General features: G+C 44.9%; 1 long non-coding RNA gene across 1 annotated transcript in view; it reads right to left on the minus strand.

Moving 5' to 3' along the window:
- Positions 1 to 16,331: 16,331 nt before the first annotated feature.
- Positions 16,332 to 25,802, minus strand: part of LOC138297232 (uncharacterized) — a 116,526-nt gene continuing 107,055 nt past the window's right edge. The window contains exon 3 of the long non-coding RNA XR_011203953.1: positions 16,332 to 16,445. This is a non-coding gene — a long non-coding RNA (uncharacterized lncRNA). The remainder of the gene's footprint in view (positions 16,446 to 25,802) is intronic.

Here is a 25,802-nt window from a genome sequence, read left to right on the forward strand (position 1 = left end):
TCATTAATGTAGCAATTTATGTTTTTCAGCATTTCCTTTTCTAAAGGTTTTGCTGGCAGTGTGACTGGGTGTACTATGACACTAACATTCTCTGCACCTAAAAATGCACTGTAGAATTTGCTTATTCATATTTTCATTAAGGTCATGAAAAGTTGGAATGGAAAATGTACTAGTTTTGTGAATGTTAATTAATTAATGTATTTATTTATTGCGATATATAAAGCACACTTGCTCTCATATCTAGAATCTCTTGGGTATAAGCAAATGCACAATTAACTGAGGAAGCAGAAAGGGCCGAATGTAGCAAACATTTGTGAGTCGCAAATGGCCCAAATCGCTATTTGCGACCTCGCAAAATCGGAAATGGGATGCTAAAATCCCATTTCCAAAATGCAAATAGTGATGCGAGCCATTACCGACTTGCAAAATTTGCGACCTTATTTTGCGACCCGCAAATAGGAAGTCACAAATTGGGAGTCGCAAACCATATGCAAAAGCCAGTCGCAAATTGCGACTAGTCGCAAAAAGCCCATTTTGCACATCCAGATTAACACTAATTCAGAGCAGGTGGTAACCAGAAACAAAGTATAAAAGGAGACCCAGAAGGCATCTGGGTGACTCAAAATGGCTGAACTGCACGTGATAGCATGGAGGAGGAGAGTCCAGGCCGCCCAGCAGAGGAGAAGGAGGAGGCAGAGACAGGAGAGGATATACCGAACCAGGCAGACACTATTACAACAAACTGAGGAGGAGATTAATGACAAATATAGACTGAGCAGTGCAGCAATTTTAGGATTAATTGAACTACTTAATCCTCAGCTTGAACGACAGACAATGTGCGGCAGCGCCATCCCTACGCATGTGCAAGTGCTATACTCACTGCACCTCTTGGCCTCGGGTATATATCAGGGGGTGATTGCTGTGGCAGGTGGGGTATCCCAAAGTTCACTCTCACGATTCTTCAGATCATTCCTAGATGCCATACTCACACACACATGTCCAGATATATATATATATATACCTACCCAGGAATGAGGCAGAAATTAACAGCACCAAGTTGGACTTCTACAAAATTGCCAACTTCCCCCATGTTATACGGTGTGTGGACGGGACAAATATACAAATCTGCCCTCCTGCAAATCTGGAATATGTGTTCCGTAATAGGAAATGTACTCACTCTCTCAACATCCAGGTGGTATGTGATGCACATGTCATTACTGATATTGTAGCTAAATTTCCAGGGAGTACACATGACTCATACATATTCAGGCACAGTGGAATACACCTAGAATGTGGGGAGTTTGGAGACGGATATCTATTAGGTATTTCTGACTACACCCTGAAGCCTTACATACAGGTCACTGTGGAAACCATTCATGCCCTGCTAAAATTGCTTATTTTTGTCAAACAGGTGACAGTGCATATGCCCTGAGACCATGGATACTTACCCCGTACCTAACACCTGGCAATGAGAACAAGAGGCGATATAACAGTGCACATCGGCGGACCAGAACTGTCATTCAGAGGACCTTTGGCTTGTTAAAGGCAAGATTCAGGTGCCTCCACAAAAGTGGTGGTGCACTCCAGAATGCCCCCGAAACAGCATACATACTGGCAAGATAGTTGACGCCTGTGCCATCCTACACAACTTTGCCATCCTACACAACTTTGCCACCAGACGTGGGCTACATCTCATCCCTGAAGACACAGACACGGAGGATGAGGAGCAAGAGCTACCACACCGACAGCCTGGGGATAGAAGCATCGCAAATGAAGGCAGACAGAGAAGGAACCACATTGCAACCCGATACTTTGGCAGGTACGTGGCAACTGTCACCACACTCACTAATGTCAGACACACATAGCCCAGTTGTGTACTGAAACAAACTAAATCTTTTTATTACTAAACTATATGGAAAAAGAATAGTGCTGTATGTCACAGTCTGTAATTGTCCAATTGCAATGAAGACACATTATAATTCATGTGCCTCATGTACAGTGCTGTCTGGTGGCTCACACCCTCCTCCTAGAGTGGCCACTGTGGCTCATCCCTGGTGGGTTCCCTGACCCCTGCCATGCACTACCACTCCGTAGCACACTGGACTCCCTGGCAAACACACTGCTGATGGTTGACCCCTCCTCGCTGTCCTTAGGGGTCTCCCCTGTGCCCCTTGCAGCCTGCCTACTTTCCATAAGGTCCACCTCATGGCTGATGCGGCCAAGTCCTCGCGCCACATCACCAGCAAAGTGCCTAAGTTCCACCTGTAGGCTGACTGTCCGTCCTGAGAGGCCTGTAGTACTGGTGGCAAGATGCCCAATTGATGCAGCCAGGCGGTCAAAACCTGCCGCTGTGTGGCGCTCCCTGCGCCTTGCATGTCCTCGGTCTGCCAATAGTTCTGTCACCAGATGTCGGATGGCCTGTGTCAAATCCCCCAAATGTTCATTCATTCTGTTGAACTGACTGTTCACATTTGCCAGCCAATGTGGCATGCTGCTCTGCATTCTATTGAGGGTTCTGGTGATGGTCCTTAATTGTCTGTTTTGCAGGCACTGACCATGGATGAGGGATGCCTCCAAGCCCACGAAGACTGCTTCCCCTTCCTCCTCCTGGGGCACCGACTGAACTTTGCGCAGGCGTCTGCGCATTCGTCCAACTGCTGGCTCTGCCTCTCTGGGGGGTTGGGCCCTGGGGTTGTTTCAGCTGCCCCCATGTCATGTGGTTGTTCCTCTATGGATCCTGGTGGTGTCCTCCTGGGCCCAGCAATTTCACCAGCAGCCTCCTGCAGTGTCTCTGGCCCATGTTCTCCTCCTTGCCTGATGTCGCTGCTGGGGGTGTCTTGTGGGAGACCTGTGGGACATAGGGGATACACTGTCAGTTTCTCACATCTGTTTTATGCCTCATAATAAACATTTGCCTATATTCTGACTACTGTACTACATTGCCCATAATGCACTATTCTAGAAGTTGTCAGACTGGAATGGAGCTAGTCTGGTGGTGCCTGCTGTTGTGTACTGGGATAGTGTGTACACTGCATTTGTGGGTGTCAAAGCATATCTCATGGTACTCACTTTTGGATGTTCCTGGCGCTGAACTGTCCACTTCTCCAATGCCAATGACAGCCTCTGGCTCCAGGGTCTGCTCAACTATGCTTTCCAGGGCTGTGGAGGGTGGGACGGTGGATGGGCCTCCTCCGGTGCCCCTCATCTCCCTCATGCGCTGCACTCCGCAACCCTCTCCTTCATCCTGGAGCGCAGGTCGTACCACCGTTTCCGAATTTCCTCAAGGGTGCAGTGGCTCACCCCTATGGCATTTATTTTGTCTTGGATCTGCTGCCATATCCTTTTCTTTTGAGTGTCTGGGACACTCATTGCTGCCTTCCCAAAAAGTTCATCTTGGTGCAGGCAGCATTCTTCAGTCAGCACCTCCAGCTCTTTGTCGGAAAACTTCACTTTCCTCCTCCTGCCAGCACTGCCTGTCTCCTCCATTGTTGCTGCAGCTCCTCTGTCCTGGGTGTGGCACAGCAGTTTGGAATGGGTGTGGTCCTCCCTCCTCCCAGGTATATTTGATGACTTCCTGGTTCTGATGTCATCACCAAGAGCCAGGAACTGGGTTTCCAAACTGTTGTGCTGCACCTGCAGGCAATTTGAGAGCTAAAAGCGAAGGTCGCATATTGAGGTGCGACACCCATGCGACTTGCAAATTGGTATCCCAAATATTTCTTGAATTTGATTTTGCGAGTCGGAAATAGCGATTCTGATGGAGTCGCTATTTCCGATTCGCAAAACTTTACCTACCTACATCTGGCCCAAAGTCTTAATCAAACCTCTAAAGAGCAGGAGGTGAACATCCAGGTTTTAAGAGGTTTCCAAGATTTGAGGTGATCATGTTCAGCTCTCATGGAGACAGGTATGATGTTCCAAAGGACAGGACATTTGAAATTACTGCCCTCTCCAGACTTGAAGTTTGGGTTTCTTCAGCACTAGATTGATATTACCAGGCGATCTCAAATGGCGAGTTGCAAATGTATTTACAAAGCTTTTCAGAAAAGAATGGAGGGCTTGTGCCATACTATAGTTTGAGCTTTTGGCACTGAGATTTAAATTTAATTTATGTGTTAACAGGAAGCCAATGAAGCTGGTTATGACAAGTAGTCACAAGATCAGTTTCTTCAGACTGAATACTAGTCTCGCGTTCCAGGCAGTCACGACTTTTCTTGAGCAGGCCTAGAAAGGCCGAGTTGCCAAAATATCGACGAGACTGAATAAAAAGCATTGGCCGCTAAAACTCTGGAATGGAATGAAAGAAAAGGGAAAGATTTTCCAATCAATGTCAGATGAAAGAGGCAGGACTTCGTGATCGCAGAAAGGAGAGTGGCCAAGGAGAGCTTGGTGTCAAAAATTACGTCTAGATTATGTGCTGAGGAGATGAGTTCTGTGCATTTGCGAGCCAAGATGTCCCATGTATTGATCTTGTTACCAAGGAGTAGTTTTTCTTATCTAGCTGAATTTAATTTTAGAAAATGATTAATCATCGATTGTTGAGTGGCTTCTAAAGCCAGCGAAAGATTAGGTGAAACATTCGAAAATCGTTAGGGAGCCGGCAAATAAATTAAGTGGCAAGTGCACAAAAATACAGTTTAACATTGAAGTTTTCCAAAAGAAATTTCAGAAGGGATGGATACAGAAACGCAAAAGAGATTAGGGCTGCGGGAGGCCCCATAGAAGATGTTTGTGCATAGTACCAAAAAAACCTATGTTGACTATTTCAAAACACTGTAGCAGGTTTTCATGGTTGAGGTTGTGCAAGGGGGTAGAAAGTTTGAGAACTATCAGAACCCCTATGTCACGTTCATCTACCATCGTCCTTAGATCATTTATTGTTGAAATTACGGTGTTCCGACGAGGTCTATAGCCAGCTTGCTAGTCATGCAGGCATTGTTTGGCTTTCCTAAAATTTTGTAGCTTATGAGATACTATTTTCCAAGCAATTAAAGGTAGTCGAGAAAAAGGCCTAAAGTGTTTCAAGTCAGAAGGATCCAGAGTTAGCTGCACAAGGACATGTTTAAAGTGTTCAGGAAAATACTAGATTGTTCTTGCTATTGGGTAGTTTAGTAAACCTGAGGGTTTACTGTTGGTGATAAAATTAAAATTGCTCTCTGTACTTATGAGAAAGAGTAACTGCTGAAGGGACAACTGGGTCACTGATGTCAAGACATGCTGTATGACTACAGGCTAATGACGCCTCTTGTGTGCCTTCCATCCTATCCTGTTCCCTTGTCTATTTTTTTCACTTTTAGCAACAAACACAATTTTAGTCCTGTTCAGCACTGTCGATGGGGGAAGAAGACAGATGGGTTCCACGTCTTTCCCTAAGGAACATTCAGATCTATAGGTTAGTGGTGACTTGATTCTGACAGTGCACGACCTGGTTACAAATAAAAGCTGTTGTTTTTTTTTTAATTCATCCTGAGAAAGTAACATAAATTTGCTTAAAATATATTTTTCAGCATTTCCCACAGATCTGTCTCAATGGCGAATGTAGTTTTTTTGAGAATTATACCTTTTAAAAATGTTACTTTGTGCTGCATGAAAGAAAACTGGTACTGCCTTTCCTCCGGTGATTATAATTAGCTTTCCAATTCGGCAAGAACTGCTAACCTACTGAAGGACAAGGAAGTCCCATCTTAAAGCAGGAATGCTGATGTGGTATAAACACTGTCCACTTCTGAGGAATAATTCAACAGGAAAGATACAGGAACAAATAGCAACAGCCAGTGGGAGTCCCAAAAGGGGACCTAGGTGTCAGAAATCTGTTCAGTGTCATTGTTCTTTCAGACACTCATCTCTGCTCTCAGCATGATAGTTAGGTATTAGTAGGACAGTGAAAAGCAGTCTCCCTCATTTTATAGGAATGGACACAGAATAGACTGTCAGGCTCCTGCACGGGGAAGAAAGCTAGGGCTATTTTAATTGAGGTTTCTTGAAACGTTTATGTATAAGTCAGAGAGGAAGTGTCGAAAAGAGAGATTAGTGTTTTGTGTGAATGTTGCTAGGATTGGGCATACGAAATACTTCAACCATTGGGCAATGCTCAGTTTAAGTCTAGTATCTCATCACCACCTCCTAAGATTCTGGGACCTATAAGAAGTTCTGAAAGAAGATTCTTCCTGACAGCTATAAAAGAAGACTCAAAAACACCTGCACTCCATAGGCACCCATTGATTCAAAGATTTATCTATCCGGCCTCCATTTCCCTCCTACTCACAAATACAGGAAGGTACTGTTCCTTAGAGGAAAGGAAGAAAAGGAAAGAGGTCAGCTAATCCTAGGGGATCCTAGTGAGTATCCCTTGTTGCCCTCACACATCCAAAAGGAAGTCATGTTTCATCATAGGGCATGCTCCACATAGGGCCGGTGCTGCAATGCCCTATGGGCTCCTCAAAGCGTCTCTTTGTTGGAGATCTTTTTGTTTACAGCTGTAACAATGCATGTATGTGTGAATGTGTGGGACGTGTAGGGTGCAGTGGGTGTTTAAAGTGAAATGAAAGGAGTAAGGTTAAAACTGCCTAAGGGATACCCAATAGTATTTAATATGGAGGGCCCATTGACAGGATTAAAACCAATAGAAAAGGCTATCATGAGGGCTCAATGGACCACACTAACCTGGAGAAAGGGGTGTGGCCAGGTCAACATGTTTCGAGCTTAATGGTACAGCTGGATCCCTGGCGCTTCCTCAGGACCTAAAAAGATCCCTACCCTACACCTTAGATATCTGATGCCAGGTACTCTCCTCTAGGAAAATACCTTATAAATCAGATGTCCTACCTAGATAAAATGTAGAATACAAAAATACATTCAGAAGGCCTGTTTATGTAATAAATGACAAGGTGCTTATCAAATTGCATATTATTTGCTCAACTCTCTTCATGGTAGACATTCTCATGCTTTAATTGTTGCTTAAAAGACACCTTAACGTAAAAGTGTACGTACATACAGCAGGCAGGTAGACACACGTGTAAAATCAATAAATAACATTAGTTTTCAAGACACACAAGACATACTGACAACATGAATAGGGTGATGAATTCTCTAAAGGTGAGAGCAGGGATGTTACCCTTTGGATCAAACAGTAACTCCCCTTAGGTCAAGTGCAGTGAGTAGTGTACTGCTGCTAAAAACTGTTTCAGAATAACACAGAGGCATTAGCAAGTCATGGTAGTGATAACAAAACCTCTGAAAAGTGCAGAGAAGAGCTGCCTGTTGCCAAATCAAAGGTAGTACTCATGAGGTCCTGCATGGAGAGTGCCAGAGACCCACCCCTCCTCTGTTTGCCTGAACTGGGAATGAGAGGAAAGAAAAGAGTGATATTTCATGGGGCCTTAATTAATGTGGTTACAATCATGTGTCTGCTATGGCTGTAGCCACTCAGCATTTTATGTGGCGGGGCAAGTGCCAAAATTACTGGTAGCCAATAGTAAAAGGTACCAGGTAAACATGGTCATTGTCAAAGCCAATAGTGACGAGGATCAAATGCGCATGCTTGTAATAAGTATGGGCGGGCAGCGGAGCGATCATAGCCGCCATCTTAAAGTATTACTATGGATGCCTCTTTGCACTCTGTAGAGCATCTGAACAAGGAATGTGGCCCCATGAGTAGTAAGTCAAGTGACATAGGAGAGCTAATATGCTAAGACAGATCTCTGAATGCAAATGGATATCTACTCCAGCCACCGCCTCTTGATGACTGGTGGACGGTGCCATTGATGCTGTCACTTTCAGTCAATCCCAGGTAGATATGGCCACAGTTAACAAAGATCAAACACGCAACAAGCAGCTCGCAGGGTATTCATGGCCGCCATCTTTGATTATTTCACTGCACTCTGTGGAATAGTGGTCCCATGACTGATAGTCATATGTTGTTCATAGTATGACGATGATAAAATGAAAATCAAAAGTGTCATTCTGTTGTAGGAGTGTAAAAAATGGACATATCTCAACTAGAGTATTAGTGGAACAATGAATCCATGTATGATGGTCATTTGTCACTCAGAGAATGTGACAGGTCTCATTCTGTATTTCCAAATAAATTAGGAGAGTAAAAGACATACATATCTCGATTAGAATATAGGCCTGACTGAGCAATGAATCTCACAAACTGCATGGAGTGTCAAGAAGAACCACTTAATGTTCAGCCATGGTGTGGCCTCAAAGAATAGATTCAGGGGAAATAACTTGCTCTGTAGGCCATTGCAGTGCAGACCCTATGAGGAGCATGCCCTATGATGGAGCATGACTTCCCTTTAGATGTGTGAGGGCAACACAAAATGATCATTAGGATCCCCTAGGATTCTCTGACCTCTTTCTTTTTCTTCCTTTTCCTCTACAGGAGCAGTACCTTCCTGTATTTGTGATTAATCATTTTGGAGCATGGGTACTAGACATTCATCACCTCCTAACCCCCCCCCCCGTTTTCTGTACATACCTCTTGTTGACTGCTACATGGACTCAAAAGATTTGTGTACTCTGAAAAAGATCCAGCTAGGAGAAACTAGGAGTAATGTTCCTCTTATCATGAAAAACTCTGGACTTAGTATTTTTGTTTTTTGATCTACGAACTTCCAGCACAGGAGAACAAAGGTTGCTTGGTGGGCAAGGTATCAAGGTACATCATTTTCATCATGTTCATCATGTTAAGTGCTTTTTTTTTGCTATCGAGAAAAAGGCTTCAGTGGACATGGTGGTGAAGGTACACAGCCTTATGGAGCCCTGCCAGCAATAGAATTGAGCCCTTTCCACGGTGGATGGTTCTGTAACCAAAGCAAGGATTTGCGAATGGGGGAAGGTGAAGAATCCCTCCACATGGAGAAACATCTTTTGTGGCCAAGAAATACGACATTGACCCATTCTGGGCTTTTGGCTCCCAAAGAAAAGACTTCAAAGGGAGATCAACAATAATGTGTCTGATTTTTGAGGGACCCTCACAAACTTCACTAGGCTGCCTTGCTCGATGAGGAATTTTGATCTCCACACATATTACAGAGTTCCAAGGGAAAGAAGTTTGCTCATGTAAACCAAAAGGCTTACCTAACCCAATCTTCATGCCAGAAGGCCAAATATCACAACTAGGTCCCAGCCCACCACACACAATGACTTTGATAGTCTTTTGTGCTTCTTAAAACTTAAAAAAAAACATTCCTCCAGTTTCCCTTCTCCAGCTTTAACACTTTTATACCTTTTTGCGCATTCTCTTGATTACTCGAAATTGTATGCGTAATAAAGACAATACGAAAGAGAATAGTCAGACTTGTGGGAATGCTCATTGTGATAAAGTGCCTCTTTTTGTGTGGTTGCCTGTATTTTTCTCCACTTATTCTGCAGTTTTTTTTTTTTTTTAACTCTGTACTCTGGGACACTGTTAGTGGGGCTCCAGTCAATGTGCCGTGACCCTTAACACATGTTGGAATTAGCTTACTCTTAATTGACCTTACTAACTTTCCTCTACTGCCATAGTATATTCTGTGCCTCAAAATACACCCACAGCATGGAAAGTTAAATGTCACGTATGGACTACAGCACTATTGTGCCGTCTCACTAAACTGTCAAGAAAACCATGACTCTGGCCCTATCACTAGAGCTTAGCTGCCGTAGTTATAAAAACAAGATTATCCTTTTTGGCATGAGAAAACCTCCCATTTAGATGGTAAGCTAGCCCAGTATAGGCCTGGTAGCCCACAAGGCAGGGTGCATGTTTTTAAAAGTAGGTCATGCAGAACATTTATGTTAACATGTCCTTACAGTGACTAGGACCCAAAAGCTATTTTCACCGTAGGAAGGCTATCTGGTCCAAAGAGAAACATTGGGAAACAGTAGTAGATATTAATTTTGCTTTTTCAGGATAGGGCTAAGCTAGAAAATGGTTAAACAACTATTTGAAATGTATTTGTAGATATTTTAAAAAGCCTAACTTAATGATGAAGTTGGATGCTTGATAAATATTAAGGAGAAGAGACTTTTATAAAGTTACAGTGTCCCTGCCTAAAGCTGCTGGAGGCTTATTTACATTAATCTAAACTGTTACCCAACTGTTGAAAAGCCCTGATGAGGTGTGTAAAGTGCTCCCAGATCAGAGACAAGGGCCTGGATGTGGGGAGGTGTTTTTGTTCCTCTGGCAGGAAGACTAGTTAGGCAGTGCTCAGGAATTTACTTCAAAGGAGCCTTGCCTGTCCCAGGCTGACATCAGATGATACCTGGACAGTCTCTTGCGTTGTCCTCCAAGTCAGGAAGGCATCAAACCGAGTGGGGGGAAAGCTAGACCCTGAGCTGGTTTGGAGGGACCACAAAGGAGGGGCTGCTCATTACCCTGGTCAAAACTCTGGGTGGACACAAGGGATCTGCTTAAAGGGTAAAGGATTTTCCATCTTGAATTTAGTGAGTGAAGGGCACCTGGAGATTGTTTGTAGTAGGAGCACACAGGAGCTGCTGAAAAAGTGAGTAAGGCTTCCACTTTGAATGTTTACCCTATTGATTATGTAGGGATCAGGAGTTACCAGCTCCCAACAGCTGACATCATACTTAAATGTAGCACCCTGTGAACGGGCGAACCCGAACACAGTCTCCGTGCCAGCCGGTATAGACGTGTCGGACCTATCCGACACGTCATTTCCGCGTTCCCACGTTGCCGTGGGAACGCCCTCGGAGGACGGCTGGCGTCCTAGTGTTGCCGCGGCAACCCAGGAGGGATTCCGGGCCGCAGCAACAACGCGGCGGGAAGTTACCTGTTTAAAGGGACGTACGGACGGACAGGGAAAGGAGGAGGAGAAGGAACACAACGGGATTAGGACGGAGGACGAGGAAGAGACCGAGCCAGAGCGGAGTGAGGAGAAGAAGGAGAGGATTGTCCAGGACTCTACACCGAAGGAACACCCCAGCGCCAGCCACGACCCAGGAGGGTCGTGGCTTGCTAAGGTACGGTCCTTGTGGGACACAAAAGGGAATATAACGGTTAAGAGGGGACTGGGGAAGGGGGCTAAGACGGAGTGAGGGAAGGATTGGGAGGGAGTTTAGAGAGCACTAGTAAAAACACAGGAGTCACACAAAGTGCACTATAAAGAGTTTATTCACTTTGCCCTAACTCACAACCATCACCACCCCACCTTTGTTACCTCTTCCCCTTTAACGAAATAAACCATAAAAACATAGTTAATGCCCCACTTACCATAGCGTTTTCCTTTTTTCCACGGTATCACGCCATTGGAGGCCACCGACAGACAGAGAGAACACCCACCTGAAAGGGAACGAAGAAAAAAGGAGAAAACTCAAGAAGAAGAATAGAGGACAACGCCATAAGACCTGAAAACCATAGAGAAAAAAGGACAATTAGAGACAAACCCATAAAACTTAAATAAATCACTTACCTGATCATCACAATTACTCTCCGTGGGTTTTTATACCGTTCGACCTGCCACAGTGGTGTCAGAAGTGGGATTTAATAGGAAAAGAACCATCCCACGGCAACCGAACGGTATACATAATGAGTGACAATCCGTCCCTAGAAGATATGATTAAACAACTGGCGGAAGGCCAACGCCATCTGCAGTTAGTATGGGAAGCTCACCAACGAGAGGCGAAAGAGGACAGGGAGGCCTTACAGTCAGCCCTGAAGAGCCAGGCGACGATACTAGCAAACAACCAATTGGTTCACGAAACGGCAATGAAGAAATTAACGGAAACAATCGCCGCCAGCAAAGTACACCCCAACGTACCCAGTTCGGTGTTGCAAAAATATCAGGAGGGAGAAGACCCGGAGTCTTTTTTCACTAACTTTGAAAGGGTTGCTTCTTCGGCTCAATGGCCGGAAGACAGGTGGGGGCAATACGTTGCGCCGTTGCTTACAGGTCTCTTGCAAGCGGCATATCAAGCAGCGCATCCCGGGGGAATAACCCCATATAAAGATATAAAGACCAGCATCTTAGAACGGGTAGGCCACGACACAGAGTATTATCGGGTTAAATTCCGGAAAGTAAAATAGGGACCAAATGAGGACCCCCGAACCTTCTACTTCCGCGTGAAAGATTTGGCCTTGAAATGGTTGGGTCCAATCGGGAATAGCAGAGAGGAGGTTATACAGACTATTATCCTCGAACAGTATCTAGACTCTTTACCTCCTTCGACAAAAAACTGGATACGACAACATCCAAAGGTGGATACCGACATGGCCATTGACCTAGCCTGCGCATACCATTGATCCACAGATGTGAGAGGTATACCACCCAGATCCAACGTAAAACCTGTTGTACCCAATCCAAAACCTTCGCCGAGATTTCCCGTAGAAGACCCGGGTCCCCGCAGATTTACAGAAGGTCCTCCTTTACAGGGACCACAGTGCTACAACTGTGGAGAGTGGGGACACATAGCTCGTATGTGCCCGCGGAAACTAGAGGGAAGTGAACCTATGGAGATAGGAGTGACCCGAAGACGCGTACTCTGTACAGGAAAGGGAGACCTTAAATTTAAACAAACCCTGAAACTTAATGGCCGGTCGGTATGTGCTCTCATTGATGCGGGTTGCAGCCAATCCGTGATTCGCGAAGACTTAATAAGCCCAATCGATAGGGAATCAAGTCGGTGGGTCACGATTTGTTGTATTCACGGCGATAAGGAACAATACCCCGTGACAGGAGTTGACATAGAGTGGGAAGACTACAGGGACTTACTTCCGATGGGAGTAATGTCTCAACTTATTGAGGAATGTATCATTGGTACTGACTATGAACACTTCCCAGAGCTTCTGGATCATGTTCGAAACCCAAAAATTCACCAGGATTGGTGGGTTGAGGCTCCTTTTTCCGAAAGTAATATTGAATGTCCTTTACCTCGTAGGAAACTTACACGTAGAGAGAAGCGAGATAGAAAAGTACAGTTCCGGTCTCATAACGAGCAGGAGCAAAACCAAGGACTTATAGCAGAAACACATGATGCACCCCTAAGTTTCCACCATCAACAGAGAGAAGATCCCTCCCTCGCTCAGGCTTGGAATTCGGTAAAAACAGAAGAAACAGAGGAGGTGGGTCCTTACTTCCTGGTTAAAAGAAATCTCCTATATAGGGTGACCACTAACCGGGATGGGGATCACAAACATCAGCTAATAGTACCGGAAAATGTTAGGAATCAAGTCCTGACTCTAGCTCACAATCAACCAGGAGGAGGCCATTTTGGGAGGGAAAAAACGGAAGAGTATCTCCTCAGACGATTCTATTGGCCCGGCGTTTTTGCCCACATCAGGAGGTATTGTTCCCAGTGTCCCCGGTGTCAGCTGACAGAACCTGGTAGGCCCAGGAAAGCACCACTTTTACCCCTTCCCATTATAGATATACCATTTAGCAGGGTGGAGATGGATTTAATTGGACCTTTAGTGCCCTCTTCTAAAGGACACACATATATATTGGTGATCGTGGACTATGCCACCCGATACCCGGAGGCCATCCCCCTGACCAGTATGACCACAAAATCTGTCGCACAAGCAATGATAACAGTCTTCGCTCGAATAGGGTTTCCCCGCGAAATACTCACAGACCAAGGGACCCCATTCATGTCTAATCTCATGAAACAAGTTTGTAAGACATTAGGGATTTCCCAAATAAGAACATCCGTTTATCATCCGCAGACAGATGGATTGGTGGAACGCTACAATCGGACCATCAAAACCCTACTAAAAAAAATAGTCACTGATTCAGGGAGAGATTGGGATAAAAAATTACCGTTAGTTTTATACGCTATCAGAACTCATGAACAGGCCTCCACAGGACATAGCCCATTTGAATTAGTGTTCGGACGGCAACCACGCTCCCTTTTAGACATGGCCATAGAAACATGGGAGGAAGAAGCTGAGGAAGGGGGAAGACCATTGCTGGAATACACCCACAACTTGAAGTCTCATTTACAAGGGCTATGGGAGGAGGTACAAGAAAATATGGAACAGGCACAAATAACACAAAAACACTATTATGATAAAGGGAGTAATTTGAGAGTTTTCCAGCCAGGAGATCAAGTTCTCATAATGCGCCCCACGTCTGAACAAAAGCTTCTCGCCAAATGGCAAGGTCCTTATCGAGTGATCCGAGCAGTTTCTCCTGTTACTTACCTTATTGAACTAACGGCCACCCCTAAAAAGACCCAAATTTATCATGTGAACCTATTAAAGAAATGGGAAGAGTCAGAGAACACAGACAATGTAGTAGAAATGGGCCGGTTTTTATATCCAAGTAAGGAATTAAACATTGAGTTTTACCCTAAATATCAGCACGAGAATGATAACTTACCCTCTATCAATGAGTCATTGACAAGGTCTGAGAAAGGGCAGTTATCTCTCCTATTGAGTCACTTTCAAAAGTTTTTTTAAGAAAACCCCAGAAAAACCCCTTTGATTTACCATCAAATACGAACTACTCCGGGAAAAATAGTCCGGTTACGACCTTATCGTATTCCGGAGGCAAGAAAACAAATCATAGAGGATGAGATACAGAAAATGTTAGCTCTTGGAGTGGTGGAACCCTCTAATAGTCCCTGGTGCTCCCCGGTAGTCCTAGTACCAAAACCTGATGGGACCGTAAGATTCTGCATAGATTTTCGGAAACTTAATGAAATTTCTATGTTTGACACCTATCCAATTCCTAAAGTAGACGACGTCCTTGAAAAACTAGGCAAAGCCAAGTATAAGTCCACAATAGACCTAACCAAAGGGTACTGGCAGATTCCCTTGGCCCCAGAGGATAAAGAAAAAACAGCCTTCTCTACCCAATCTGGGCTTTATCATTTCACAGTGTTACCTTTTGGACTACATGGAGCTCCGGCTACTTTCCAAAGGTTAATGGATAGGTTACTAAAACCATTCCAGACATTCTCGGCGGCTTATTTGGACGATGTAGTCATTTTTAGCAAGACATGGGGGGATCATCTAGACCATCTGCAGAAAATTTTCCATACCCTGACAACAGCAGGATTAACAGCCAACCCCAAGAAATGTGTACTAGGGAGAACCAACATCTCATACCTCGGATACAAAATTAGCCAAGGCACTCTCCAGCCCCAAATAAAAAAGGTAGAAGCCATAAAACATGCCCTTACCCCTAAAACAAAGAAGGACCTACGCTCTTTTTTGGGTCTAGTAGGCTATTATCGTAGGTTCATACCTGGATATTCCACCCTTGCTGCGCCTCTCACAGATCTCTTGTCCAAATCCCATCCTACCCAGTTGTTACCCTTTTCTGACCTTCAGACGAATAGCTTTGAGAGATTAAAATCCTATCTGACCAGGGAACCAATATTACAATGCCCAGACTTCTCCAAATCATTTCATCTGTATACAGATGCCTCCGATGTGGGACTAGGGGCAGTTTTGAGTCAGCCTGACGGAGAGGGCCGAGATCTCCTTATCCTATTTCTTAGCAGAAAACTATTTCCTCGGGAACGACATTATCCTATCATCGAAAGAGAGTGCTTAGCCATTAAATGGGCGGTGGACAGTTTACAGTATTATCTGTTGGGTCGACCTTTTATTCTATACACGGATCACGCTCCCCTCACCTGGATGGCCGCTCACAAAGATTCCAATTCACGGATTTTACGATGGTTCCTTGAACTACAGCCTTTTTCCTTTCAGGTTCGACACGTCCCAGGGTCGCAACAAGGTCCTGCTGACTATTTGTCTCATTACCCTTGCTCCTCTTCGGTCCTCGAACAGGACCGTTCTTGGGAAGGGGTGTGTGAACGGGCGAACCCGAACACAGTCTCCGTGCCAGCCGGTATAGACGTGTCGGCGTCATTTCCGCGTTCCCACGTTGCCGTGGGAACGCCCTCGGAGGACGGCTGGCATCCTAGTGTTGCTGCGGCAACCCAGGAGGGATTCCGGGCCGCAGCAACAACGCGGCGGGAAGTTCCCTGTTTAAAGGGACGTACGGACGGACAGGGAAAGGAGGAGGAGAAGGAACACAACGGGATAAGGACGGAGGACGAGGAAGAGACCGAGCCAGCGCGGAGTGAGGAGAAGAAGGAGAGGATTGTCCAGGACTCTACACCGAAGGAACACCCCAGTGCCAGCCACGACCCAGGAGGGTCGTGGCTTGCTAAGGTACGGTCCTTGTGGGACACAAAAGGGAATATAACGGTTAAGAGGGGACTGGGGAAGGGGGCTAAGACGGAGTGAGGGAAGGATTGGGAGGGAGTTTAGAGAGCACTAGTAAAAACACAGGAGTCACACAAAGTGCACTATAAAGAGTTTATTCACTTTGCCCTAACTCACAACCATCACCACTCCACCTTTGTTACCTCTTCCCCTTTAACGAAATAAACCATAAAAACATAGTTAATGCCCCACTTATCATAGCGTTCTCCTTTTTTCCACGGTATCACACCATTGGAGGCCACCGACAGACAGAGAGAACACCCACCTGAAAGGGAACGAAGAAAAAAGGAGAAAACTCAAGAAGAAGAATAGAGGACAACGCCATAAGACCTGAAAACCATAGAGAAAAAAGGACAATTAGAGACAAACCCATAAAACTTAAATAAATCACTTACCTGATCATCACAATTACTCTCCGTGGGTTTTTATACCGTTCGACCTGCCACACACCCCAAGACAGCTTCTTCAGAACACGCCAAATTTATGGAAGAAAAAAAAGGATTACACCTGCTGTGTGAGGCATATGAGAAGACCTGAAGGGCTGGCCCTGCTCCCACCTGTACCCAAGATAAAGACGTGAACTCCAAGGGTCAGGTAGCTGACCTGTGTAAGCAACAGGGCCACAACAAGCTGCAAAAGGCCTTTTTCCTGAAGTGCCCATTTGACCAGTACCAATGGGACCTGACCTGAAGCCTGCTGGTAGCCTGTCAGGAAGTGAGTCATAACCCCCAAGCGTGGTTCTGAAGTCCTGGGAAGCCAAGATTGTGTCTAACTGGACCTCTCCTATCAATGCTAAAAACCTGGGGTTTAAACATTTCTGGACTTCACGACCCCCAGTGGACTGAGACAAACCTGCCAAGCCAATCCACCAAAGTTGCGAAGAAACAGGTTCTCCTCACTGTGAGCCTCCCTGTAGCAGCAAATGCATTTCAGCAGAACTGTGGCAAAAAGGTATCCAGCCTCATGGGGCCCTTATCAGACACAGCCCAAAGCCTTCCCCCGCTGAAGAGTTTTGACTTTCATTTTTGAACTAAGGGCTTAATTTAGAGTTCAGAGGATGGGTTACTCCATCACAGGATAGTGGGACTGCAGCTGGGGGTGAGGGAGAGGCTTTTGAAGACCATCGGTGTGCCCTCAGCGAGAATGGCGAAGCAGCCAACGGGACCACAAGGGCAGAGATCGAACCGATGAGGCCTACAGTGGGCCGGGAGGCCCTATGGTGGAAAGAAGCTTAAGCTTTAGTAGGCAGCAAAGTCAATACTGCACAGCAACGCTCCGACCCCCCCCCATAATGTCACAAGCTGTGCGAGAGGTGGGGGTTGCCCAAAGAGCGTAGCAGTAGAGCAAACAAATCTAACCATGTGGAGGAAGGCAGCATCATCACAGGGAATGCAGAGAGGCCTGTTGAACACAAATCAAACAAACGAGTCCCCCACCCTGGGGTCCGGTGAGTAATTGCTGTGGTGCCAAGGATCAGGCAGCATTCGCTGGCAGTGGCCTAGGGTCATTGACCACGCCAGGGCCCACAAACCCTACCCTTTACCCACCCAGGCAGGAGACTGTGAGAGAGGCCAGTGGAGTCTTCATGAAGACTGGAGGTTCATAGGGCCAGAGGTGCCCCTCGTCAAGACCCACAGGCCGGGGGCCCCAGATATTGCAGAAGAAGGCTGTGAACGAAGAGGGGAGCCTCCCTGCGATGGAGGAGAAGCCAGGGGAAGGTTAGGAAAAATCACAATGTGGCCACCTGCACACCAGTATTCTTGACGGACACAAGATCATGTCAAAGACAGGAGAAGGGGAGCAATCAGTAGCGATAGAGGCAGCCACAGAAGAAGACTGACCCTGGACCACAGGTCAGTGGGCCTTGCTCATGCCAACGGGGGAGGTGTGAGCCACCGTAATGCTGGAGCTCCTCCTGCGATTTGGTGGCATGCTGATGGCCCCCAGCTGGGGGCCACACAGGGGGAGCCCTAGAGTGGCTGGAGGGCTTGCATTTTCCCTGAGATAGGCAGGCCTACAGCAGGATCCAGTCTTGACAGGGCCCCATGCACTGTAAACCACCTCACATGGTGGTCTGCCTGGGACACAGGCGGGGCAAGGATGGTGCACCTCAAATAGCCAAAGATGGGGCTGAAAACAGAGCCTTCCGAAAGAGAGCGGTGGACAGACTCTTCCGGAGGACATATGTGACCTGGAAACACACAGCCACCATCCTAGTAGCAATAAAATATATAAAGTTTGTCTTAAAGAATAAAATTGATGCAGTAGCCCTACTTCTTGGGTTCCTGCAAACACACCATAAGAAGCTTGTGAAGAGGGTGGACGAGATGGAGTGAGCCCATATTGGCCTGGGTCCTCCAACATGCGGTAGTCCAACTCCAGTTAAAAGTTGAGGACACAGAGGGGTGCTCTCCAAAGAACATGAAGATCGTGTGGGTCCCAGAAAAGACAAAGGGTCCCAGCATGGAACTATTTCTGGCAGACTGAGTCCTCAAAAGAGAAGCTCAAGGGCAAGTCCTCAAAAATGTTCATGGTCAAACGTGCAAAAAAAGTACCAGACAGGCCACTCGCACGCGGGGCACCGCCCTAATAGATTGTGGCATGGCTGCTCAACTTCCACTACCAGGACCATATCTTACCGGGCGTGTGGGCTTATGGGCCTGGGTGATTGGAAGATGCCCTGGTGAACATTTACCCTGGCTTTACAACAGCAGGAAACCTTCCACCAGGTCAAGTGACAACTCCGCTCCCTAAACCTTAAGTATGCTCTATTCTTCCCAGAGAAATTGAAGGTGAGTGCCAACATGGATGTGCATTTCTTCCACTCAGCTGCAAATGTATGGAAATGGCTGCAGAAGAAAGGGTATCACCTCCTAGACCATGAGATACATTCCACAGAACAGAAGTGGTTGCAGCAGAGGACATGAACAAGGCGGCACGGAAGCCCAATTACATTTCCAGATGGAGACTGAATGAGCTCAAGTAGAAGCAGACATCCAGAAATGTAACTCATGGGGGTAAAATAACAAGTGGAAGGCTTTACTGAATGACTCGGAGGAGAACGTTAGTGACTCAGGTGGCTCTAGGGAAGACAAACAACAAACTTGAAGTCACCACACTGACGGCAGACATGATCATTTAACACCACAGTCAACTGAAAGATCACTGGGAAGCATTTGACAATCCCTTAGAAAGGGGACCTGCAAGATACAAAAGGAATGATCATGAAGGCCCGGGCTGGGCCGGCCCAACCCTAGTACCAATTCAGACTCAACTTCCAGAGCTCGGACTTGTAAGTATAGCACATAGTGCTAATGTTGATGTTACGGGGGGACTACAGATATTTCAAGCATAGAGGGGAGTAGTTCTACATTAACAGCAAGAGGAGGTTGGATGGGAGGAGGGGTGTTCAGAGGTTGGTTAAAAGCACAGTGGGGCATCAGCACTACAGGGAGATATAGGACCAAGCCTGACAGCTCAGACAATGGGCACAATAGACCTAGCAGACCCGGGAGACACTCTGAAGGTGTTATCCTGGAATATTAATGGTTTACGATGCAAGTTGAAATGGGAAAATGTGTGGAAATATCTGGCATGACAGAACCCTTATATTATCCTAAATAAAGAGACACACCTAGCAGGAAACACCTGTAGAATACTGAGCTACGGCAGATGAACCCTTTTGGTACACGTGGGCTATTCATCAGCGTCAACAGGTATCCTGGCTCGCTGAGCGCCCCCACTGATGGTGACCCATATCTGGGTGGACAAGGTGGGATGTCAGGCTGTAGTAAGTGCATTGTAGAATGGGATGCATCTGACCCTGGCCACCTGGTATTTCCCTGGGCCTGCTTTCGATGTGGTTAGATAAAATGGGGGCAAGGTTGGCAGAGGTGTGTGACTCACTTCTACTAATGGGGGGATTTCAGTTTTACACATGATAGTGACAGAATGGCAAAGTCAAGGGGAATAGGGAGACAGGGTACACGCTTAGACACCTTTCTGGAGACAATGGGACTAGTATACCTGTGGAGGAGGGAACACCCAGAGGTTCGACAATATATCTAAAACTCAAACCAGATGCGGTCCATGTCAAGGCTAGATTACTTCCACACCCCACAACACTAGCAGTGTGGCTTCTGCAAAACACAGATCCTTGCCAGGGGTATTCCGACCACTCACCAATGTCAGTCTGGCTACTGACGGATATTCTGGGATCACGGAGAGCGGCCACTAGAGCCATGGGACCTGACAGCCTGGGAGACCAGGAAACTGGTGATAGAACCCACATCCAAATTCTTCTGAGAGAACTTGGGGACTGTAGAGTTAGAAGTCACATTATGGGAGGCATACAAAACTGTCCTGCAGGGGTGCCTCATGGCACATATCACTGGGAAATGCAAGGAAAGGGAAAGGGAGGTTGCAGTTCTAGAATACCAGTTATCTCAATGGGAAACCTCACCCCAATACTGGCAAACCAGATAAAAATGGGGAGTGAAGAATTATGGAGCCAGCTACATCAGGAAGCTCGGCCGATGTATATGGCAAAACAGAGCAATTTACACAAAGCTGGAAAAAAGGCAGGCAAACCATTGTTGCGGCTCACGTGAAAGGAGGAGGACTAACAATGGGTGGCAGAAGCCCAGGGGGGTGTGGTGACAAGGGCTAGGACCCCTGGAGATATTAAGCAGGCCTTTGCAGCACATTTAGAAACCTTACACCTGGTTAGAGGAACACTGAGCGCTTTCAGATTTTGGCCGAGGTTTCGATGCTGAGATTAGAAGGAGACCCGAGTGACTCATTGGACAGAATTGTCCAAGAGGGAACTTGCTGACGCAATCAGCCAACTGAAAAGTAAAAAATCTCAAGGTCCCAGCGGGCCCGCACCCAGAAGTGTTTAAATGTGTGAAAACACAAGTCACGGACCCGCCTAAATCAATGTACGCTAGGGCTCTGCAAGATGGGAAGTTACCCTGAGATTTTTATGGAGCAATAATTGCAGTGATCCACAAACAGGGAAAACCAAGGGAGGAATTTAGGTGCTACTAGCCTATATCCCTCCTAAAAATGGAGTAGAAAATTCTGGCGAAAGTTCTAGCCAACCGCCTCAAACAGGTAATAGACACAATAGTGACCCCTGACCAATCGAGCTTAATACCTTACAGGGCAACCCAAAACAACCTCCGCAAGTTGGTAGACTATCTGGCACAATGTGACCGGATCAGCGAACCAACACTTCTTCTATCTCTAAACACAGAGAAGGCATGTATGTCGTGGAGTTGCGGTATCTTATGGCCATCCTTAAAAAAATGGGGATCGGGGGAAGTTTCTGCCATGGGTGGGATTCCTCTGCCAAGACCCACTGGCTAGAGTCAAGGTGAATGAGGCCTTTTCCAGATAATTCCCCCTGGGCAGAGGCACCAAGCATGGGTGCCTACACTCCCCATTATTGTTTGCACTGGTGATCGAGCCTTTTGTGTGCTGGCTATGGATGGATGCTCAGGTACACAACCTTGCAGACAGAGAGCATTCAGTCCAAAGAGCTCTGGAGGTTCTGGAGGTCTTTGACTCCTTTTCATGGCTAAGAATAAACTGGAACAAATCTATCATGTTTCCCCGACAAGGCCAATAACTGCCATGACTTAGAGCAAGGCAAAAAAGTGGCAACCGTGGGGTTTATCTACCTGGGCATCTTCATAACCAAAGATCGAGACACATTTATAGCTAAAAAACTGGGAAAGGTACTAGACTCATCTAAGAATGAAGTTGATCATTGGAAGAGCCTCCCTTTGTCCCTCATGGGACATGTATAAGAGGATCTAGCTTCGAAACCGCCTATAAATACTGCAGAACACTCCATTTCCAATCCCTGAGGAGTCCTTCAGCTGTGTGGCATCAGTCAAAAGGGGCCTATTGTAGGGGGTGGGACTCCAAGACTATCTTGCACATCTCTGATGAGGAAGCCACTGTACTGGGGCGCCACGCTCCCCGAGCTGCAACTGCATTACCGGGCATTCCAATCACTTACCGTCAATGACTAGGCCTTCACTTCTCAACGGGATCCTTTGGTGTTGGCTGATAGGAGAGCTATGGACCTAGAAGGCTATGTCTGGTGGCTATATGACAGGAGAGGACTCCCTCTGCGTGCTGACACCCACGGTGGTGATGATCGAGTCCTGACGAAGAGCCATGAACGTGCTGGGTTGGAAGGGTAAGCTAATGCTGGAAATCCCCCTGTGGGCCTCTGAGCAACTGAGGGGGCTACGGGTCATCAACGGCCATGCTGAATGGGGCATGATCAGAAATTCAAAGGTGGGGGACATATGGAGGGGGCAGGAGATTATCCGCTTCCAGGAGCTCCAAAACCAATATGAGCTATCCTGGGGACAATATCTGCATTACTATCAACTATGCCATTTATTTCAACCCTACATGGGAGCCCTCAATGAAGCACAAGATAAATCCTCGCTGGAGTATAGAGTTATCACAGCACCCCTCACTGGTCATGTGCTGCCTTGTTTGTACCTAACTCTACTCCATAACAGTGTCCCGCCACTAAACCACCTGCAGGAGAAATGGGAGGGTGACCTGGGCAGGCTAGAAGATGCGACTAAGGGGCAGCATGTAGATACCCCTGGAAGGGAGCTATCTGGGCTGCCTTCCAAGTAGTGCTACTGAAATTGTTCAACAGGGCCTACTATACCCAGAATACACTGTTTTCAATGAGCAGGAGAGACTCAGAGGCCTGAGGTGCTATTGACAAAGTGCCACCCTGCTTCATACACCCTGGGAATGCCCTCTCCTTAGGAAATACTGGGAGAGGATAGGGAGGCATCTCTCAGAGGTCTTGGAAGGTACGGTCAATTTAACCACACCACTGATGACCCTGGGGATATGGACTGAGCAGTCCCTTGATAAATCGCCCTGCTCTTCTGCAACACAGCTCTAATGATGGCCAAGAGAGATGTCATTAGAATGTGGGGGAGCAATGAGGTCCCGAAGTTGAGAAGTTGGGAGTCAAAAGTAGACTGGTGCATGCCCTGTGAAAAAATGGTGTACAAGAGTGGGTGCCCAAACAAATTTGATAAGGTGTGTGTGCTTCTTTCTTCCTTCCCTTGTTTTTGGTTTAAATTAAAATGTATATAAATCTAATTCTATCTACATTGTGCTATACTTTTAGTTACAAGTAGCAGATCGAGGTAGGATTCCCCTAGGTGCTTATATCTCTTTTGCTATTGGTAAATTTGCCAATCCATTAGAGATCTTTGGCACTGAAGAATGCTCAAGACCAGTTAGGCTAACCATAAAGGCAGAAACATATTGGCCTAGGGTGATAGTTTGAGTGATTAAACTCAGTGACCATCCCAGTAAGGTTTTGGGTATACCGTATACCCGGGGACCCAATATTAAATGTGACAAGCCTGGGTACCTCAAGGTATTTGCAGTTTTTTTTGGATCCTGTCATTTGTCCAGTCAAGCTTTATATAAAAACTCTCTCCTTCCTTTTCATCCACCACGAGGTCAAATCCACCCTGTTGGCATTGTCCTATCAGGCTGGAAAGAGGTTGCCGAGGATGAAGCATGACATGAGTAGAGACCTATGCCTCTAGATAGAGGATAAAGTTTATGTGTCTTGCATGCAATTGTACCCTTTTGTGTTCATGCAATTATTCGACGGAAGACATACAGTGGCTTTTTACACCCCTTCACAGTTTGTGAGATTCTGGTAACATAGAATGTGTAGTAGAAGTATACCCTTATACTCCAAATTCCTATGTCTAGACAAACATAGAACAGTGTTTGCACAATATATCGATTTAAAAATATCGGGAGGCAGAAATATCAGAAAATAAATATTGTGATTCACAAATCTAGTGATGCACAAACATCATTGACAAGAATATATTTTTTTAATGCACATAATACTGTTTTAAGTAATACTGAAGTACTTAATATCATAAAAAAAATAAAGTGGTTAAAATATTGTGTTTTAATTATTTGAATGTATTTTAGTTGATATATTAATTTTATGTGTTATTGTTTATATAAAGGTTTTTTAAATTATAGATTGTAATTTTAAGTGATTTAAAATGTTTTATTTAATTTTTTATAGTAACTTATAGTGTCGTACTGGGTTGTTGGCCTTAAAGGGGGATAGGCTAGGAAGTAAATTAGTTAATGATAATTGTGAATTCTTTAATACATTTGCTGTAATTGTATGATTGATATTTATTATTTAAATAAGTAACATTGAGTTATTTTTATTTGTAGGCTCTTAAGGTTGTAGGGGTTTAGAGTGTTAAGTTAAATAAAAAATTCTAAATAGAAAAATAATTATTAATGTTTAATTAATCATTTAATTCATTTTAACTATGTAATTTATGGAATACTTTATTTGTATACTTATATTTTAGTTTTTGTTACTTATATTTTAGTGTATTTTAACGTAGGACTGCTAGGCTTATAGGGATTTAGGGTGGGAAGTTAATTCAGTAATAATGTATTAATAATAAAAAGTATTGAATTGATTTCTAATTATGTAAAATATGGAATACTGGTTTATTTTACTGATATTTTAATCGCTGGATGCTGGGTTTGTATGGGTAAAGGCTGAGAAGTTAATACATGAATAATTCTTTAATTATTAATTGTTTAACTGAATTTCTAATATTTAATTTTTTGAATACTTATTTATTTTAATCATATTTTAGTTATGGGCTGCTAGGTTTGTAGGGGTCTTGCCCAGGAAGTTAATTAAATAATAATTACGTAAGAATCCATTAATATTTTCTTGTAAAATTATTTATATATGTAAATTATGAAATGCTAAGGGCCTGATTCAGTTCTTGGCGGAAGGTAATACTCCATCCTAAATGTGACAGCTATCCTGTCCGCTGTAATATGATCCCATTCTATCCTCTGGAGATCGTACTATGGCGGACGGGATATCCATCAAATTTGTGACGGGGCATTCTTTCTGCCAACATCTATATCAGGCCCTTAGATTGTAAGTTATATTTTAGGTGCGAGTTGCTAGGTTTGTGGGGTTATTGGGTGAGAAGTTAAATAATAATGTGATAATAATTATTTATTAATTAGTAAATATTTTATTGAATAGTAATTCTTTGATTTTTTTGTTACATATATATATATTTATGTTATTTATTTTAAAAGTTTATTGTTTCTTCTACATTCATGGTGTTAATTATATATGTATTGTGTTTGAAGTGAAGTATGTTCCCTACTCTTGTTTAGACTGCAGTAGGAATAGTAACATTAACCTCTTTGTAATTCAACACTTTCCCTACTGTTGCTCTGGTTGGAGTGGGAATAAAACAAAACATCCAATGCTTTCCCTACTGTTTCACAGATTGGAGTGGCAATAGTAAATTGTACCCCTCCAACGTCCAACACTGCCCTTACTGTAGTGCTGTTTGGAGGGGGAATAGTAAAGATGAAGTGCAACACTTTCCCTACCATTGCGTATTCTAAAGTAAGAACAGTATATTTAATATTTTTTGACTGCAATTGTTTTCATAATGTTGGTTAAATACAGTTTACAGCATTAATTATTTTATTATTTTATTTTACATTATTTGTTTTCATTTTAAAGTTTATTTTA

This window comes from Pleurodeles waltl, chromosome 5 (genome assembly GCF_031143425.1).
Source record: "Pleurodeles waltl isolate 20211129_DDA chromosome 5, aPleWal1.hap1.20221129, whole genome shotgun sequence".
Classification (NCBI taxonomy): domain Eukaryota; kingdom Metazoa; phylum Chordata; class Amphibia; order Caudata; family Salamandridae; genus Pleurodeles; species Pleurodeles waltl.